Source organism: Canis aureus, chromosome 24, assembly GCF_053574225.1.
Source record: "Canis aureus isolate CA01 chromosome 24, VMU_Caureus_v.1.0, whole genome shotgun sequence".
Taxonomy (NCBI): Eukaryota; Metazoa; Chordata; class Mammalia; order Carnivora; family Canidae; genus Canis; species Canis aureus.
The window spans coordinates 22,223,426-22,239,195 of record NC_135634.1 but is presented as its reverse complement, the minus strand read 5'-3'; the positions used below and the strand labels follow the sequence as shown (position 1 = coordinate 22,239,195).

Sequence of the window (15,770 nt, the reverse complement as noted above, 5' to 3'; positions counted from 1 at the left end):
GGGGAAGCAGAGACAGAGACACTTAACGAGATCTCCACAAACACTTCTGACAGCAGACAGATTCATCTTTGCTTTTATACTAAAAAGACATTGAGAAAGGTCCAAGAAAAAAATGGAACTTTATAAGACCCTACCATAAGGGTAGCTGGATCAATTCAGTTTAATCTATTTTAGAGGCAGGACATAAAAGACTCTTACTGTTTAACCAAATGATACTTTGGAGTTTTACGGTTTTCCTGGCAGCCCAGGTAGACAAATAAAGAATTCTATGACTATTTTCTCTCTGAGAGGGTTGAAGTGTTTTTGCGCATGAGTCCATTGATGGACATGGCTCCCAATCAGGAGGAGAGGCTCAGGCCATCTTAAGATAGTAAGTGATTTCAGATACCTGCTTATCTAGTAGCTGTGGACATAGATCTCTGAGACAGAAATATACATTTCTTAACTCCCAGGGCCCATACACATTCACCCTTCCCTAGTATATTAGTCAGAAGAGGCTAAAGTATGGGGCTATAACAACTTCAAACTATCAAGAGTAGGTGTTTTGGTCTGGAAAGTATAAACACCACCTCAAATAGTTTACTGGCTCAAACTAGTTATATGTTTCTAGTGAACCACAGAGGACAGGTGTTGGGTTGGTGAGACTGGGGACCTCAAAACAGCCGACCCAGGCCAGCAAACTCCCAATAAGGCCGCCTTGCTGCCCTACCCTACCTTAGCACACAAAGACCTGTAACGCTTGCCCTAACTGGAATGCCACCCTGCCCGCATCTTCCTGCAAAAAACTCTTTATAGACCCCCCTCTCATTTATCTGGGCGCGACTTCCGCGGCCTGCGACTTGGGAACCTCCCCCGAGAGCAGATCCCATTAAAAGCCTCTTTCGACCAACTTTTGCCTGGCCTCTCTATTCCATTTCACTACTGATTGGACTAAACCTGACAACAGGGAGTTCAGTCTTTCCAGGATCTAGGAGATAGGAGTCAGTGAACAAAACTATTAACACAACACCCAATGAGTATTCTCTGCTAACTCCAAAGAGCTTACCTGGTATTAGAGAGAGGTCTTTTGAGGATACTGGCAAGCCCCTGAAGGGGAATATAGGGCCTCTTGATTTTTCCACTAGATGGTCACCAGTTTGTTATTGCTTAAAAACAAAGAACACACATTGTAGTGAGACATTATGTGGCAAAACAGAAACATTTAAAGTAGTTGAAGTTCTCTGATAGCCACGATCAAAAGCTACAGTTTGAGGCACCTGGGTGTCTTAGTGTTTGAGCATCTGTCTTTGTCTCAGGTCACGATCCTGGGGTCCTGGGATCGAGTCCTGTATCAGGCTCCCCATGAAGAGCCTGTTTCTCCCTCTGCCTATGTTTCTGCCACTCTCTCTGTATCTCTCATGACTGAATAAATGAAATCTTAAAAAAACAAAAACAAAATCTACAGGTTTTAATAAGAATTTCTACACTCAAGGCTAAATTTGACTTGGGAATTCTTTCTTTTTTTTAAAGATTTTGTTTATTTATTCATGAGAGACACACAGAGAGAGGCAGACACATAGGCAGAGGAAGAAGCAGGCTCCCTACCAGGAGCCTGATGTGGGACTTGATCCCAGGACCCTGGGATCACCACCTAAGCTAAGGCAGACACTCAACCACTGAGCCCCCCAGGTGCCCCTAATTTGACTTAGGAATTCTTAAGAGGAAGTATTCTTAATTTAGGAATACAAATTTCATAATAGCATTTTAGGCAAAGAGGCTTTGGTCTTAGTCTTTCAGTGAACAAATCAGAATCAAGAATATGCAGTTTACCTTTAGAGTGTTGCCACGATTAGATCGGAAACTCATAAATTGTCACTCGTCATATAAATTATACACTTGCACTATCACTCCCAAGTTTTCCCATGTAACCAGTTTATTGAAGAGTCTTAACTCAGTGAATTACAAATGTATAATGATTTTGCTTGTTTACAATCATTAACCATGCTCTGTTGAACCACCGTTTCTCACCCCCCTTAATGGCATCCTAAATAAGTCCTAAAGCTTCTCATTCACTTTTAGTTAGTAAAAGCTCCAATGCAATTAATTACAGTTTAACACTTCAATATTGTATCAACATTATATTTGAATTAATTTTCATCTTCTCCTCACCTCCAGCTTTATCCTGGGTTTAGCCCAAAGGATTTGGAGGGGTGCTGAAGGCTGGATCACCTTTTTCATTTCCACCAGCAAAGTAGCTAATACCTCAGTCAGGGAATGAGATCCCAAGCCCCCTTCCTCCTAGATCCTTCCAATCTTTATGAATGATTCTCCTGGAGTGCCCCTTATTTTGGTGTGCTGGATAATCCCTGTTCATCCCTCCAGCTCCACTGCCAACTTCTCTGCTCTGGGGCCCCCGGACACTGATCTTCATATAAGGCTTCAATGGGGCTCTTTTGTTCACTGGCTTCTGGTTGGATTAAGCCAAAGGGTGACATTGGTAAGAAATCAGAGGTTGGAGAAAGATACTGAGGTATTTGTTTCCTTGACAGCCCTCCTTGCTGGGTTCCAAATTACCAGTGACTATGTCCCTCTTCAAAAGACCACAGGTTCTGGCAGGCTGCCTTCCTCTCCAGTTATAGCTCTGGGTTCTACTAATCATTTCCTCTCCTTGCCCCTTTGGGGTGGTGAAGATTAAAGCTTCCCACTGTGGCCATGGCTAGGATGCTTCACAATGCCCTGTTGGCTCCCCTTAACTCTATTCACACCTTTGTAAATGGGTCCTTCATTAATCTCTCCTCAATTGCCCTATTTGAGTGTACCATCTGTCTACTGCTGCGAGGTCGAATGGGAAAGGACCAGCCAAAAGGAAGGGAGGGAAAATTCTAGCATCCCCCTCTGCTGGAGACTCATAATCTGAACAGTGTCCTTCTTTGACCCTCTACCTCTCTCTCTAAATTGTGTGCTTATTAAGAAGAGTAGAAGACTTGTGATAAAGAAAGCAGGGCCTACTTTGAAACCCCATTTTAAGCCTAGAGAGAGTTTCACATTTTAAACGCAAGAAGCTTTCTTTAGAGGGATGCCTGGTTGGCTCAGCAGTTGAGTGTCTGATCCCAGGGTCATGATGAGGTCATGATCCCAGGGTCCTGGAATGAGTCCCTGCACGGAGCCTGCTTCTCCCTCTGCCTGTGTCTCTGCCTCTCTCTTTCTCTGTGTCTCTTATGGATAAAAATTTTAGAATTTTTTTTTTTTTAAAGAAGAAGCTTTCTTTAGAAAGTATATCACTTTGTGCTGCTTTGAATACTTCCAGTTTTCAATTCTGGGGCAATAGAAAAAAATCCATTCAACATGTTGAAAGACCCATATTTGTCAATTTACAGTAAAAACTCAAGATAAAAACAAATTGTTATAAATTGAACTAATCTGCCAGGACTGCATAGATCTATAAATTTGGATCCTCGCTATTTTGAATAATCAACAGTTAATGGATACTTGAGGATTTACATTTATCTGTCTCATTACCTTCCCAAGAAAATAGCAAGGAATTCATACAGAATTCTAGCATTTGTTCTCTGAAGCCTTTTATTGTGTTTTTAACACACATCCAATGTCAAAACAGTACACCCAGGACACTAATACAGAGATTCATCTAATGGCATATTTAACAAAATAGCTGCTTTGAGAAAGAACAAGAGCATGATCCTTCAGAGGCATTGTGCTGTGTGTTTCATTTAGTTGTAATAAAACACTACCTGAGAGCCATCTCCAGCTAACCTTATGCTATATTTGCATTTTTTTAGCTTATTAAATGCGAAGGCATTCAGAGGTTGAGTGAAATTGCCAGCAAACTGTATTTCATGTTGAAGATCAGCAGGGGCCTTTTAGAGGGCTTCAATTTTTCTCTGAGTGTCAGGAAATCAAATTATTGCATCCAGCTGCAAGCTGTTTTGATTGAACTGAAAGTCTGATTTAATTTGGTACAAATGGCAAATTACTCCTCTATTTATCCTTGAACTATATGTAACCACAAAGTACTGTATTTCAGGATGTTCTTAAAAGTTTACGGTGTAAATGTGATTTTGAAAAGTTCCTTCTGCATCCTGGACCACTCATAAAATTCCAGTATGTGGTGAAGGTCCCAGCAAAGACAATATACATACATTTTTGCCTGCCCAGTCTTCATGCTGTTCACAAAATAATTGTATTGAGTCAGTAGATATATGCATATTGTGAAAGACACATGAAGATTCTTTACAAAATTAAAAAAAAAAAAAGCCTGGAGTTTACTTACTGATACCACTTAAAGGGATTTTAAGATTATGGTATATATACTCTAAGCAATTCTACTATTGAAAATGCTAAGCAATGCTAAGAAAGAAAATCTTAGAGTATGCCATTTAGAGAACAGTATTTTAAAAGAGAGACACCACAAGCATTCAGTTCTATTAAATTTTCTGGTACAGCACAACTTTCAAGAACCATTCTATAGAGGAGCATATTTAGATGAAACAAAAGAACCTAAAAATTAGAGTATTGTTTTGAGACCACACTTCAGAAGCCATTCTTAATTTCTAAGATTTCTCACTGAGAAAAAATACAACTTCAAAACTCATAGGTTAAGGTGGATCAAAGTAAATGTTTATGTGGAAACAATAATATTCATTATAAAGTATGAATGCTATAAAATGAACTGCTAGATGGGTTTTTATTTAAGATTTAAAGAACAAAAGTGAGTAGGTTATATTTAGTGACATTTAAGATCAGCAATGATAATGAATTTTTCCAATGGCTCTTGAAATGGTCTCCATTTAAGCACAGTCATAAATATATTCAAAAACATAAAACCATAAAGTCTAGGTAGGCAACAAGGCCTAATGCGATCTTTAAAGGATGGGACTTCCTAAATCTTTTTCCTTTCTGATACAAAGTATGCTTAAGTGGTTCTTCCACTCTGCAATTTCCTTATCTTCTCTTCTCTCTTTCAAACCATGTATGTCTTCAACTCAACCACCATGTTTATTCAGGTATATCCCCATACAAAAAGCTTACTTGATTTAAACAAATGTAGGATTTTATATCAGATTTCTTATTTTAACCAAGAATCACACAGTACTGTACACTTTTTACCATGCCTATGCCTTACCATCCAATTACATTATTAGGGTAATAGCCAAACATCCCTTGCTTTTCCCTCCTTCATAAAATCTGTGATAATACCATATTTCATAAATGATCACTCCAGGAGACTGGGTATGAGCTCTGTGATGTCTTTACAACCTTTTTTTTTCTTTCCAATACCTAATTCAACAAATAAAACTTTTTTAAAAGGTGGAAATTATTTTATGTTATAGAATCAAAATATTGGTGATCATTTTTGGAAGCTGCCTATAATGTTTCTTCTTATACTGTTTTTTTAAAATGTAAAATAGGAAAAGTGGTTTAAAATAAGATAATTAAAAAAATAAAAATAAAAATAAAAATAAAATAAGATTATTGCCTAGGAAATGCAGCTATTTATATAATATAGAACATATTATATAATATATGCGATAGCCCAAAAGTTTATATTCTCTTCAGGCACACTATCTGGTCTTTTCCTTTATTTATTTTCAGACTGTATAATTTTTAAAGTACTCTTGAGAAAATAATGGGAATTATTGAGGCCGGCAATTCCTACTGAATATAGTGTCAAACAATAATATGGTTACTACTCTGATATCTAAGAAAAGAATTAGACATGATTTTCTATTAAGGGAATTTCAGGCTAATACATGCTAATAAATGCTGAACTGAACTTATTAAGATAAAATGTTCTTGTAAATCAAATGATAGTCATTTTCTTAAAAAATGATGATAGCAGGTGTTACAATCTGAACCATTCATTTGCAGCATGATTTAAAATTAGCAAATGTCAACATGATGGAGGGTTAGTTCCTGAAAATACAGATTACACAGACCATGTTCAATGCATGCATTGAAGCATAAATAATAATCCTTCATGGTGCTTTTCAGTTTGCAGTATGTTTTCACATATATTAAGTTATTTGTTGCTTATTACAACTTTGTAACATAGGAAACAAGAATATTTTTATTATTCTCATTTTTCAAATGAGGAAATCAGGGCTTGGAAAGATTTAATGACTTAACCAAGGCCACATAATTTATATGTTGTAGACTATAGAGCAAGAATTAAAAATGAAGTCTTCTAACAATCAGTTCTAAACTTATTTCAACATATTATGAAAAATCTCCAGCATTTTGAATGTCTACTCAGAATAATGGTTCTAAAATGCAGATAATAGGACAGCCTTCGTGTCTGCTGCAATAGAAGCCACCCAGCTATGAACTAGAGGCACTGTAAAGATAATCTATACTATTTTCCATTTCCTTCTCCTTTATTGTTTTCTCAATGATTGATATTTTTTTAATTAATAAAATACATTTGGCCTGACTATGCATTCTAATTTTATTCTTCTAATTGTATTCTCTTGATTAATATTTTCATATACCTAGTTTTGTCAAAAGTGCATTCAGATATAGGAGAATTTGGGGCAGGCTTATACCAGATACAAAAAAAAAAAATCTCCATTAAAGCATAAATGAAAAGAATTGAAGGTGCATAGTGGCTTCATACTGTAGTTCAATATATAATGGCCTACTTTGACAGATAAATGGCCAATATTTCACAAAATTATCTATTTTCTCAGTGAAGCAAGATATCTCTTCTTTGCACATGGCTCAGGAATTACAAATCTGTTCTGATTGCTGTAATGTTATAGACTGGATGATTAAAAGAACATTTGAATGATAATGCTTTCCTTGTATGCAACCCAAAAAAGAAAGTAGGGGGAAATACACTCATGACTCAAACCTAAGTTTCTTTTCAGGAAAAAGAGGTAAAGTAACATCATACTGATGATTTTGGTATGAATAGCAGGAGATGAAATACAGGATTTAAAATGAATGATCCCCTGTCACCAAAATAAGAAGCCATTCTAAAGTAGTTGGGCCACCAGCCCTGCACAAACCAGTTCTTCAGTGTAGACCCCCCCAACAGGAAGCAAAGCTCCTGTTAACCAGAGGGACCAACATACACTGTTCATAATAACTTGAAATTTAGTATTTTAGAAATAGCATTGAAACAAAAATCATGTGAAAAATAAGAATACTGGTAGAGTTTCTTATAAATTTCACAGTTTAATTTTGGTTTTGTTTTAAATTTTAAATTGGGGTTTGGGGCAACATAATATTTTCAGTACATTATTGAGAACTCTATAGGTCTCACCCAGCCCCATGCTTTTACCCTTCTGCATTGTCTTGGAGAGGAAATATTCTCTAATGAAAAAGATCATCCATAAATTAGAGTGAAAATATTAGCAAGTAAAAGAATGGGACTCACAAGTAGAACTTCAGTTCCTTATGCATCACATTTCTGGGAAAAGAGGAGCAAGAGATGAAGGTGATCAAGATGGTTTTACCATTTCCCTTGGCATGACTAAAATTTAGACAGCTTTTTTCCTATTGCCAGGCCCCTGACCTCCTTTTCTCAAAGCATTTATTTTAGAAAATTGGTCATTGTAATTTCTTTCTCTATCCTCTTGAGATGTAAACCTCTTTTGAATGTCTCCTGCCAGTTTTACAATTCAGGAATGTCTTTCTCTAGGACATCGGGGCTATCCCTTTGAAATGTAATCATCAAGAAAGTTAGCACTCTTTTGTATCCCAGGGTTTCCCTACCTTCCCTTGGTGCCAATTAGCAAACACAGATTGCCTAGTCACAGAAAAAAACATTTGCAAATTTGGAAATAACAATGTGTCCAACATATCCCACTGATGAACCTCTCTCCTAACATTCTCTAGTACTCTTCCACTAGCTCGACCCAGCCCTTAAAAATATTCCCAACTTCTGTTTCAGCAGAGTTAGGTTGCTTTAAAAGCATTTGTAAAATATTGAAAAATGTTGAAGCTGGATAAGTGAAACATAAAGTTTTTTTTTTCCTTTATAGAGTAATTTTGGGTTAACAGAAAAAAAAAGGCACAAAGTAATTCCCTATACTCTCTCTTGGTATCCCACAGTTTCCCTGATTATTAACATCTTATATTAGTGGAATACGTTTATTACAATTGATCAACCAATACTGATACATTATTATTAACTAAAGCCCTTGGTTTACGCATTCAGGTTTATTCTGTTTTGTGCCATTTTGACAAATATGTCGTGATAATGTCATGTATCCACCATTACATATCATACCAAATTGTCTTGCTACCTTAAAGTCCCCTCTGACTCATCTATTCATCCCTGTCCCCTCCATCTGAACCCCTGACAACCAGTGATTTTTTTTTTTTACTGTGTCGATAATTTTGGCTTTTCCAGAGTGTCGTGTAATTGGAATGGCTATGTAACCATTCCAGACTAGTTGTTTTTCATTTGGCAATATGCATGTAGGTTTTTCCCATGTCGTTTTGTGGCTTATATCTTTTTATTGCTTTATAATATTCCATTGTCTGGAAGTAACACAGTTTATCATTTCACCTATTAAAGGACAATAGGTGCTTCCAGTTTGGGGCAATTATGAATAAAGTTGCTATTAACATCTGCATGCAAGTTTTGCATAACATAAGTTTTCGAGTCAGTTGGGTAAATATATAGAAATGTGACTGCTTGATCATATGGTAAGACCCTTTGCCTTGTTTTCCAAACTGGCTGCATCATTTTGCATTCCTATCAACAGTGATTGAGAGTGCCTATCTCTCTGCATCCTTGTATGCTCTGGGTTTATAAAATGAAGAAAATATTCAACTTTTAGTGTTTGTGGCCTTGCTCATGGGCTCTCAGGGATGCCACACCTTAACATTTACCAGAGTCAGCAAAACCTCAAAGCATGTGCTCAATTTCTGCCCCAAGTACACATTGTGCATCTGATTCGTTTATAAATAACCTAAAAGCCAGCATTCCAAACATAAAGATAAGAGCGGGGAGCCCTCCCTGGTTCCCAAAAGATTAAGGTCAAACAGCCCTGCATGTACAAAAATCTTAAGATAAGGTCTGTAATTTTCTGAAATGTCTCTTGTCTAATGATTTATAACTTTTTATGTAAAAAAAAAAGTATATAACCCAGCACCAAATGTTCCTTCCCCAGAGCATTCTCTTCTTTTAAAGATTGTGTATCCCAGGCAGCTGTCCTAACTTGGGCTTTTCCTTTTCCTTTTAAACATTTTTTTTAAAGATTTGTTCATTTGTGTCAATAAAGTATTGTCTTTTTTTGGTCATTCTAATAGATGTGAAGTGGGATTTTTTTTTTTTTAATTTGCAATTCCTTAATGACAAACAATTGTGAGAATCCTTTCTTAGGATCATTTGCTATCTGTATACACATGTTAAGGTGTCCAGATCTGTTGCCCATATTTTAATTGAGTTGTTTTTTTTTTCTTATTGTTCAGTTTTAAAATTTCTTTGAATATTTTGGATACAAATCCTTTATCAGACATGTATTTTGCACATATTTTCTCCCAATCTATATCTTGTCTTTTCATTCTCTTAACAGTGTCTTTTCTGACTAGGAGTTTTTAATTTTAGTAAAGTCCAGCTTATCAATTTTTTTCTTTCCCAAATTATGCTTTTACTGTTGTATCTAGAAACTCATAATTTATGGGACCCCTGGATAACTCAATGGTTGAACGCCTGCCTTCAGCTCAGGGTGTGATCCCAGAGTCTGGGATCCAGTGTCACATTGGGCTCCCTGCAGACAGCCTGCTTCTCCCTTGCCTGTGTCTCTGCCTCTCTCTGTGTCTCTCATGAATAAATAAAATCTTTAAGAAAGACAGAAAGAAACTCATCACCAAATCCAAAGTTACCTAGATTTTTCTCTTGTGTTTTCATCCACAAATTTTATAATTTTGCACTTTACACTATGATCCATTTTAATTTCACTATGATCCATTTTAATTTGGTTTTGACAAACTGTATAAGGTCTGTGGATAGATTTATTTTTTTGCAAACAGAAATCCAATTATTCCTGTACCATTTGTTGAAAAGACTACCTCCTTAGCTATCTTGTAGAATATTACTCAGCCATCAGAAAGGATGAATACCTACTATTTATACTGAGGTGGATGGAGCTGGATGGTATTATGCTAAGTGCAATAATCAGAAAAAGACAATTATCATATGATTTCACTCATAAGTGAAATATGAGAAATAGTGAAAGGGACCATAAGGGAAAGAGGGGAACCTGAGTGGGGAAAAATTAGAGGGGAAGACAAGTCAAAAGACTCTTAACTCTGGGGAACAAACAATAGTTGCTGGAGGGGAGGTGGGGGGCGATGGCGTAACTGGGGGTAGTAAGGAGGGCACATGATATGATGAGCACTGAGTGTTATACTATATGTTAGCAAATTGAATTTAAATAAAAAAAAATTTTAGTGCCATAAAGAAAGAGCTATCCCTGATAGATGGCCAATGAGGACGCAGCTGTCCATGTGGGAGCCAACTCATGACTTGAACAACCCTATGAAGCTAGTCTGTTCTTTGCTCTTTTTCCAGAGAGAATTGCTGTAAAAATACTTCAAGAAAACAGCATTTACCTTTTCTTTTCTTTAAGATCTCCAGAATCTTCAAGATATAGCCTTTCTTGATAGCATGCAGTCTAAAGCTTCGCCTCTGCTACGTTGTGTGAGACACCTTATCAGTTGTGTGGTCTTTAATTTTAAGTGGTTGCACATGACATTTTCAAAAGGTGAAAAGAAATAAAATGTGACTCATTAAAAACAGAATTATATGTATCCTTCAAAGTGAACATGGGTATAAATTAAAATATTATGTCTTTTAGCACTTCATGACACTCAGAGCAAGTAAAACTTCAAAAGAGTCACAAGCCTTTGCCTAATTATATTCATCTAATAAAGAACTAAAAAATCATTCTGATGTTTAAATATCAGATACCTGAAATGTTTTAATAGATTTTAGTCAATTCCAGAATGGTACTTATATATGAAAAAGAGATTGAGTCTCCTTTTGAAGCAAAATACAATAAACAGAACAAAAAGATTCTTTTATACTGTTGTTTCATTGATGGCTTTTACACAGCCCACAAACTCTTTATAATGAACTATCAATAAAGTTCAGCTTCTAAATGTCCCCGAGCATGGAGATGGATGCTGACTTATGGGGCCCTGAAAAAAAAAAAAATTGATCAGATCTTGAGATTCAAGGCAAGCTGTGTGGTAGGTAATCTTAACTCCAAGGTTTCTAGCCAGTCAGAAGAAGGATTTATTTGTAGGTTTCTCAATCTCTTACTGGCAATAAACAAAGTCTGTGGGTCTCCATGCCCCACAAGAGGTATATCAGAAAAACACACAACTATGGATTTTACCTTACTAGTTTTCTACATCAAGGGATCCTACCTGCTTCTCTTGGCCATAGGCACATCCTTAGTTGAGTCCTTTTTGTTTCTAAACACCATGTCACCACCACCCTGCTTAGCTATACTCCAGGGCTGTTCCATTTGACTATTAGTGATTTCTGAGTATGACTGGAATAAATTTCCAGAATTCAACAGGCAGAAAGACTAAGGCAGCCAAGTCTTCAGGAAGACCTCTAATTTTAGGAAAAGATTATTCTCCCTCTGATAGATTTTAACCACCACTTTAGGCCTACTCTTGGAGGAGATAATTTCTAATTTCCCTTGGATTGCAAGTTTCAAGAGTATTGGCTCTCCATGATACTCCATAAAAATCACCATCAGGGTTTCATAAACATGTAGATCCTAGGCTCCACAGTTAAAGATCCAATTCCATTGATCTGGAATGGAGTCCAGGAAACTGGAAGCTGAACAAATTCCTACAGGGGATTTGTAAACCATTTGAAGAAACATTGGACAGTCCCTTAGGACAAATGTCTCACTTACCAGATGATTTGTAAGTGCTTACTGGTGAATGAATATTAAAATGCTTACTGTAACTATTTATCATTGCTCTTAGAAATTATTAAACAGTAGGAAAGGCCAGTTTGCCACAAATATTTTTAAACAACTAGCTATTTAGCTAAACATTGACCATTTTTGCAATTCTGCAATCCAAATATATCCTTTATTTAAAAGTAAATGCATCTAATATCCACAAACCTAAACAATATCTCCAAGATTTAATGTAGTCAGTTCAAAGTATGTGGAATAACAATCAGTAGCAGTTAAAAATAATGAGCATGGGGACCACAAAAGACCCCAAAAAGCCAAAGCAATCTTGAGAAAGAACAAAACTGGAGATATCACAACTTCAGGTTTCTGTTTGTTTGTTTTTTAAATATTTTATTTATTTATTCATGAGAGAGAGAGAGAGGCAGAGTCACAGGCAGAGGGAAAAGCAGGCTCCATGCAGGGAGCCCGACGTGGGACTCAATCCCGGGTCTCCAGGATCAAGCCCTGGGCTGAAGGCGGTGCTAAACCTTTGAGCCACCCAGGCTGCCAAAACTTCAGGTTTTAAGTTATACTACAAAGTAGAGTAGTGATCAAAACAATATGGTACTGTCACAAAAATAGACATAAATCAATTAAATAGACTAAAGAACCCAGAAGTGAACCTATGTTTATATGGCCAATTAATCTACAACAAAAGAGGCAAGAATGTGCAATGAGAAAAAGAGTCTCTTTGAGGAACCTCCACACAGTTTTCCAGAGTGGCTGTACCAGTTCACATTCCCACCAATAAATGGTGCTGGGAAAACTGGACAGCTATATGCAAAAAATAAAACTAGATTGCTTTCTTACACCATACACAAAAATAAACTCAAAATTGGTTAAGGACCTAAATGTGAGATCTAAAAGCAAAAAAATTCCTAGAAGAAAACACAGGCAGTAGTTCTTTGACATTGGCCATAGAAGCATTTTTTTACATATATCTCCTCTAGCAAGGGAAGTGGGGGGTTAAAAGGTTAATCTGTGAAATAGATAAAGGGGGTTAAGAGGTAAAAAATTCCAATTATAAAATTAACAAATCATGGAGATGAAAAGTACAGCATAGAGAATATAGTCAATAATATTGTTGTAACATTGTTCCATGATAGATGGTACGACACTTCTCATGGTCAGCACTAATTAATATATAGAATTGTTGAATCATTATTCTATACATCTGAAGCTAATGTAATACTGTATTTTAATTATACTTCAATAAAAATAATATTAATTAATTAATGAGCATGGAGAGAAGAAGTGCATAGAATATTTTTAGATTGCTGCAAACAACATGAACTGCTTTACAAGGATCAACAAAATCTGAATTCTAATCTGAGTGTGAATGACTTTTTTAAAGATTTAATTCATTTATTTACTTTAGAGAGACAGGAAGAGAGAAAGAGAGCACAGAGGGGGAGGAGCAGAAGGAGAGGGAGAGAGAAAATCTCAAGTAGACTCCCTGCTAAGTGAGTCTGACATGGGGTTCGACACCATGACCCTGAAATCATGACTTGAGCCAAAACCAAAAGTCAGAGCTTTAACTGAGTGAGATGCCCAGGCCCCGGTGAAAAACATTTTTGTGGGCATAAATAATTGTTCTGTTGAAGAACTGAAAAAAAAATGGAATGAAACTTATGGAAGAGAAAACAAATTTTTGTTTCTTAGAGAAGCAATTTGAACCTCCAAACATTCTCTTCTCTTGTTCTTATAATATCACATAATATCTCTTTCTAAATCATGGTTCTGAATACTTGCAAAAAGCAAGACTTCCTAAAATATTTTAGTTCTCCTAACACAAGAATTATTTCTAAAAAAAAAAAAAAAAGAATTATTTCTACTCAAAACAATCTCCTCAAAAGCACATATATCGTACATGGGATTAGAATTATTCCCTGGCCCTCCTTCCCATGAGAGTCACCAAAAGCATATTAAAGCCTTATATAATTCACCTCTGGAACATTACTCTGGAATTCACAGATAGTAGGTGATGCAGTGCTGTGCTAATGGTTTCACAATATAGACCAATACTATGGATCAGTACAATGAACTATAATGCTATACCATGCTATTCACTTAACTGACCTTCACTTAATCAAGTGACTGGGTTAATCCACTCTCTCTAGTCTTCTCTTGAAACACTGATTGCTGTCTACAACATGCTGAATTTTGTGACCAGAAATTTTTATATCCTCATGCTCCCATCTGCTGAACTGAATAATTTCCAGGAGTCAATCTTTTGTTCCCAAGCTTGCTTATGCTAGTTTCATTTTACATTGTGATTATATAAATTAACCAAATATTATGTAAACTGATGAAATAGGAGTATGAAAAGAAAATGGCTTTTAAGAAAATACATTTAAATGTTTTGATTAATGCTTTGATTAAAGGTGAGTCACTAAAAACAATATAGTCAAAAATGGAAACTGGGAATGGAAGAAAATATGTCTGGTCTATATCAGAAAAAGAATCTAGCAATCCAGTCAGTAAACCCATATCCAGAGAAAAAAGGCCTTCCCTAGTCTGAAAAGATTGGTGAAGAAACTTAATTTATATGTTCTAAATGAACATTACATGTTGGACATATGCATCATCTTTTTATTCTGATAATTTCATAATACAGGTCAAATGTGTTTTGATTACCACATAACTGACTTTCCTAACTGATTGACCAGCTACCAACACTGATTGTGTCATAAGAGACTTCTACTATAATTATACATCAACAACAACCGAAATCTCTCTAGGGCCAAGATTACAAACTAGCAGTGTAGCCCGCAGGACAAATTTAGCCTGAGTGGGTATAGAATTTTCTCTGTCAAAATCTAGGGTGAAAAATATCGGCCATTTCACATAAAAATTCAAACCTCCATCTTGTCTTAAAAATTTTTAGATCAGGCAGCAACAGACTTAAAATCCCATGTGGCAGCAATAGGCACTGCTGAGTAGCAGCTGTGTCCTTTGGAAAAAGCAAGAACTCTCCAGTTAGATTCAGCCTTCAACTCCCCAGTCTTCCCAACTCATTCTTTCATCTGACCTGCCTGATCTCCACAGGCACTCAGTTACTAACCTAAGGCATTGCTGCTCTAAGTAAAGATTTCTGATTTGCCTAAGCTATTTGGCAAGAAAAAAACACCCTCCTTCCCAACTCTGCAATTTCACGCAAAACATTTTTCTCAAGCACCTAACATTATGAAGAAATACAAAAATATATATTTATCCACACAGAAGACAACACCTATCCTTTTAGGAGCTTAAAATATAATTAAAACAAACAAAAAAGAAGCACATACAATACATAAACACATACCAGATACTTAGGATTTCAACTATCAGCAATTTACAGACTGAAACAGACAATTTAGCACTAAATTCTATATTTCCATGCTATCTGCAACTATACTAAAAGCCCCTTGAAGAAACCATATAATAAATTACTTTTGAAATTTCCACAGCCCCACTACGTAATAGATGTTTAACAAATTTAGTAACATGAAATAGTTCATGATATTTACTAACTTTTCAAAAGAATAATAAAAAAAAAGCAATGTCTGAGATGAGAGGTCAATTTATATTGAAAGTAAGTGGCATGATGTGTTTTGTGAATAGCAAAAAGTTTTCACCTAGTGGGAATGAAGTGTTAGTTCTGTTCAATATTTGGGGAAATGTGTGTGAAAAGGTAGCAAATGACAGATTATAATAGGCTTGGAGAGTTACACTAAAGGATTTAGATTTTATCTTGTATATAATAGGGAATGACTGAAGGTTTTAGAAGCATAATGATAACATGAAAGTAGGTACTTAGAGAACTACCTCTGCCAACAGTATGCAGTATTAGTCTAA

The 15,770-nt window shown here is 36.0% G+C and overlaps 1 long non-coding RNA gene across 1 annotated transcript in view; it reads right to left on the bottom strand.

Annotated features, from left to right (window-relative positions):
- Positions 1 to 15,770, bottom strand: part of LOC144296473 (uncharacterized) — a 288,654-nt gene that overhangs the window by 193,754 nt on the left and 79,130 nt on the right. The window contains exon 3 of the long non-coding RNA XR_013363583.1: positions 1,046 to 1,145. This is a non-coding gene — a long non-coding RNA (uncharacterized LOC144296473). The remainder of the gene's footprint in view (positions 1 to 1,045; positions 1,146 to 15,770) is intronic.